Below are 5,588 nucleotides of genomic sequence, written 5' to 3'. Positions count from 1 at the left end.
TTGGTTTTGAATTGGATGCCCATATTCTAACAAAAGGCATATTATCTTCACGACATGTCGAGTCGAGGAATGCTTTCTAGGCATGGTTGTTAAGTCAAGGACTTAAGACCGACCCAAAATTCTATGTGACGAAAAATGATCCAAGGATACACTAGTCCAGAAAAGGCTATTAATCACGTTTTTAAATGACAGGTTAATCACGTTAATAAAATTTGACAAACAAATTCCGTCATATAACCAGAAAATCGTTGGGCTCATCATTTAACGCAAAAAAACCGTCATTCTCAAACGTGGTAATTTACTAGGTGTGTGATTTAAACATAAACTATTATATCACGGAATAAATCCGACAAATATTTTTAGTATTTGTACGCCCACCACTAATCTTCTATTACATAACCAAAAGTGGCTAGCCACATGTAATGCCAGGTTACTATAAATTTGAAAATGGTTAACCCTGCGACTAATGGGCCGCGAGCCATTCATCTAGTTCGGTATCGGACCTATAGCCCAGTCTTTAGCTGCCATTTCTTTGCGTCCAACTTCTAACCCTAGCTTTTTTCCGTGCCCGGTGCCTCTTTCTCCTCCATAGTCCTTATCCTGCGTCTGAAAAATTCAGAAAAACTACCCCCACCCCCCATCTTTTTCATCTTCTCTACAAAACCCAAGATCTCCAACAAAGAAAACATCAACAATTATTTTCTCATTGAACAAACCCATTACTTCACGTATGGTTCTTCTTCGTTTTATCTTGTTCGATTAGATTTAATGTTCTTGTAAGATTCTAGGGTTTTCACAAAAAAAATCCGATTTGGGAAGATTGTTGTAAAGATTTTAGGGTTTTAAGTGAAATTGGGGATTATTTTTTGAATCTGGAATTTGTTATGGATTTTGATTTCTTTGTGTTCTTTGTGATTTCAGTATTGTGGAAGGTCTTACCCAGGTAAAATCGATTTATAAATTCTGTTTGAGTTCCCTTTTAAACAGTTAACATAGAAGTATTATCATTGAATCTAGCTTTTCTATTTGTTAGGATTTTTTTTTGTGTCTGTAATGATTGTTTTGCTGTAGTCTTGAATCTGAGAAGATTTAGAATATCGTGTTTCAATTTCTACTTGTGGTTGTATCTAGAAAGTTAATCAATTTTATATTGATGATTTTCAGATTCACAACTGGCAATGCTTCCATCGTATATGTCATCTGATATCAATTTGGGAGAATCCCAAAATCTTGGCCTCATCCTTGTTCAGGATAACAACATACAAATCATTCCAAAGGCACAAGAAAAGTAAGATCATTTCCTTTATATAACACTTTTTGTGGGAGTCTGGGAGATTAGTTACTGTGATAGTAAATGATTTGAGTTCTTCATGTGTTTGATTGTTTTGAAATGTGCAGTCGTTTCTCTTCTGCTTGAATGTGAGATTGTAACTGATCCTAAAGTTCAAGATACTGGAATTATATTGAAGCCAAAGCAAGATGCTGGAATTATATTGAGGCCGAAACAAGGAATTGCTGCTTAATCTGCAGCTCAGATTGTGCATGAACAACCTCAAAGGTGAGTTTTCTTCGATCCTTAATATAAGTGAGGTTGTTATGATTTAGATAGAGGTTCAAAAAGGTCATCCAGTATATTACTTACATTTGGTTGCCGTTTAAACCTTTTGAGTTCCTTTATAAGCTTTGCAAACTGTTTCCCCTTCGATGTTTAACTTTATAAATGACAGTAATTGGAATGTACCTGAAAATGAGTTCCAGTATAAACAGTTGATTTGTACCTGAAAATCATTTGTGCATTACAAACTTGCATTTTGTATTGGACATGAAATTCAGTTATTTTATGACGTTGCTGGAAAATTAGGCTATTTGTTATTGGTTCAAGATAATTACATATTTTATGCTGACCTGCGAAGACTTTTACTAATTCATGGTTGGTTATTTTGCTATTCTTTTGTTAGTTTCTCAGAGTATTGGCTCAACTTCTTGCGTGAGAACGAGAGGAGTTCAAGACTGGATAACCAGATTTCCTGGGATAGATAAAGAGAATATGCTGATTTTGAAGGTGATGTCAGTGCTTTGTTCCATCTGCTGATAACTTGGACAGACAAGGTCGGATAAAGCATTCTACCGACAGAACCTCCCAAACGTGACAAATTTGTGAACAACAATCTTGATCTTCCCAAATTCCAAGGGTCCGACATTGTCCTACCAGTTAGCAAAGAATGCTCGTGGACAACAGGGTTCACATCTTATTAAGTTGTTCTACACCTCTAACATGCCCATCATTCTGCAGTTTGCTCTTGTATACAACCTTTACCTTATCTCCCAGGTTAGATAGAATTTTCCAGTAAAGTTTGATTCAGATACTTGATTCCTACTATCTAACAAATAACATACCACTTGATGCCTAAAACTTTCGTTAATCTTGTACTGTTTTCTATACAGTTGTTGTACAAGTAATACAGTTCAAGCTTCGTTGTGCATTTGCAGATATGGTTGCTTCCAATCCTTTCCATCCAATTTTGTATCTTGTATTTATGCCGACTTGGATTGAAGTGTCTGGATCCTCATTTAGAGATGTGGCTAAACAGCTCCAGGTATTGTTATATATTGCATTCATTTACTGTATATTCTTTCTCCATTATGTGATCTGGTCTTTTGAATATACTATTTAGCAGTGTAGTAATTAAAGTAGTGATTGATTTATTGAAGAATCTGCAAATCACTATATATGTTGTGTAAGTCGCATGTAATTGTGGTTGTTTTATTGAGTCTGAAGATTTCACATGTGGGTTGTTTTGTGGTTGCAAGTATTTGTGGTTTTAGCTTAATGGTGTGTCACTGTCTCTGTTATTAGATTATATTGTTTTCCCGCAGTCGAGATCAATAGTTCTTCTTTGTACTTGAATATGTGGCCGTTGCTTTCCTTCCATGCATTGAAATTTCAACTAGTATTTGAATATGTGGCCGTTGATTTCCTTCCATGCATTGAAATTTCAACTAACTTGTATCTTGTTATACAGGACATTAGGATATCAACAATACCTTCGTCATTTTTCCTTAGCTTTTTTTTTTGAGGAACTTCAGGAAAGAAGCGGTTGAATGTGCATATGTTGATAAATCAAAACCACTGAATGATGACTATTATCACTTCATGATTGATGAAATTATGGATGCAAGTGTGATGTTATGCGATAAAAATGGAGTACTTGGAGATGTTTCAAGAGGTGACATAGTGTCCCAAAGCTTATGTAATTTCTTAGAGTGACAGTAGATTGAATTTAATTTTAATGATTATGTGAATGTAGATTGAATTCGCTTTTAGAGTTTAATATGTATTCAGATATTCTTTCTTCTTTTTGGGTAATTTAAATAAAGTTATCTCAGCCGTTTTATTTAAGATTCTGTTACATTTTCAGAATTTGTTCAACATTTTGTTTCAGAAACACTAAACCTAAATCTGAATGAATTTCATATTAACAAAATTTAAATACCAAATCTGAATCAATAGCCTGAAAATGACGGAACATTCCTGTTTTAAATTAGTATATTTGTTTTTACGAAAACACCTCCTTTATGACAGACATCGTCCGTGATTGTATTTAACATAAGATAATCGTGGTACTAAATAATATATTTTGGTCGTGACTTAAAATCAAATATTTTACTCGTCATACTTAATAACGTTCTTTATTTGTCATTTATAAAGAATCACACCAAATAAATAACGATTCGAATGATAGATGAAAACCGTGAAAAATCATGTTTTATAACAGACTGCATTCGTCATTTATAGCCCCTTTTGGACTAGTGATATCTACCATCAAAAAATAAACCTAAACAAAACAAAAAGACAAGATCTTGTCAAAATTATTATAACCAAATTATATATAGAAAACGTAGATTGGAAAGGAAATAAATAACATGTTAATTATGTTGTTCTCAGAGAGGTCTAGAGACTGTAGTCCAAAATTAAACATTTTTGAAGAAAAAAGACTGACTTGTGTTGGTGCATTTGAGATTGGTCGTTTCTTTCTCGTGATCTCTTTCTTCCTTCTGTTAGATTAACTATATCTTGATCTTTCACCTGTATCCATCTGTTTTATAACTTCTTCTCCTAATGCTTTCAATGACACTAAGGTGTTCTTGTGACATACTCCAAATTTAAAATTCTCACCAAAATTCACAAGCATTTTGGGAGCTGAAGATTTTGGAGCGTAACGATAGAAATTTTCTTCATGATGATCGTAGCATAGAAGCCAACCACTCTTTGTCAATGTCATTGGTCTAACATTGATATTACTAAATTCTTCACTCCAAGTCGCATCCTTATTATTTTTGTTCTTGTTTAAAATGCAGATGTCACATATATTTGTCGGAATATGCTAATTTGCAATGTCCAAATGAAGTCCAATGAGTTTAGGACAATCTAGATTAGTTTGGATAAATGTGAAAGAAGTTGAGTCTTGAGTCAGAATAGTCTAGAGTCAAAAAGAGTGATCTAAGTCCAGAGAGTTATGTGTACAAAAAGAAATGGATAAGTGCGATGTATAAAGCGGACTCTAGAGAAAACTAGAGAATTGTTTGGTCGGCAAATATAGCCTATAATTAGGCAGTCAGTATCACTTGTAATACTTGAGCAAAAACAATAATAAAAACAGTTTCAGAGAGTTTAAGCCTTACTTCAATACTAGAATACTAGGAACTCTATATGAGCAACTCTAACTAAGCTCATATATATTCGTGATCATCAAATGTCAAAAATCCATCAATATTATTGTGATAATAATATGCACATAAAAAATCACCTAAATCGGCAATATAACACGTTTTACCAGCTCGTGGCAGACAAGGTGGCCATGGAAGTTTGTGAAACTCTTCATCAGCCAGATCAAAGTAAATAATGGCTCCTTCTTGGCCTACCCAATGAAGAGACCCATTCGCAAACGCACCACTTTGTTTAGCAGATATCATATCAGAGTCCATCTTTGTAACATTTCTCCATTCGATGCCACTGCCAAGAGTGTATACTTGAACAATTCCATAATTCGGGTTTTCCTTTTAGTAAGGGATTCTAACAACCTTATATTCATTAGTTGAAGAACTATAACCAAATACACTTAACGAGCCTTTTCCTTCAACTTCTGGAAGCGCAACATTACAGATATATGCAGGTTTGCAAGGCGCAAAGTTACCATAATCGCTTGCATTCAAACAAATTAAACCATTACATGAGCCAAGGATGTAATAACGCTTAAATGGGGGTCTTAAATCGATTCTTGTAGTTCTACTAAAACAATTTAAATTCTTGTAGTTGCAGGAAATCCCACAACTAACACCCTTTAACAATTTCTAGATCTAATCATTTTTCATCTTCAAATCTCAAATAGATAGCTAAAATACAGTGCTAGAAAAGTAAATAGACACAAAGATTTTTTACATGGTTCGATCAATGTGATCTACATCCTTGGTTCTTCACTATGATGGATTTGGTGTTTACATGAGTATTACATTTAGAATCTCCATTAATGGGTTTTTGGTAAAGCTCTAGATCTAGTTTTAGGTGATGGAGGAAGAAGATGAATACA

General features: G+C 34.0%; 1 long non-coding RNA gene across 1 annotated transcript; it reads left to right on the top strand.

Moving 5' to 3' along the window:
* The first annotated feature begins 647 nt into the window (after nt 1-647).
* Nucleotides 648-3,353, top strand: LOC113335168. Its single transcript, XR_003353206.1, has 6 exons — nt 648-943; nt 1,165-1,288; nt 1,399-1,558; nt 1,959-2,329; nt 2,491-2,597; nt 3,024-3,353. It is a non-coding gene; the product is annotated as an uncharacterized LOC113335168 (long non-coding RNA).
* Nucleotides 3,354-5,588: the final 2,235 nt, after the last annotated feature.

The sequence above is a fragment of the Papaver somniferum genome, unplaced genomic scaffold (genome assembly GCF_003573695.1).
Source record: "Papaver somniferum cultivar HN1 unplaced genomic scaffold, ASM357369v1 unplaced-scaffold_139, whole genome shotgun sequence".
Classification (NCBI taxonomy): domain Eukaryota; kingdom Viridiplantae; phylum Streptophyta; class Magnoliopsida; order Ranunculales; family Papaveraceae; genus Papaver; species Papaver somniferum.
The sequence above is the reverse complement of the archived record's forward strand: the minus strand, read 5'-3'. Positions and strand labels throughout refer to the sequence as shown.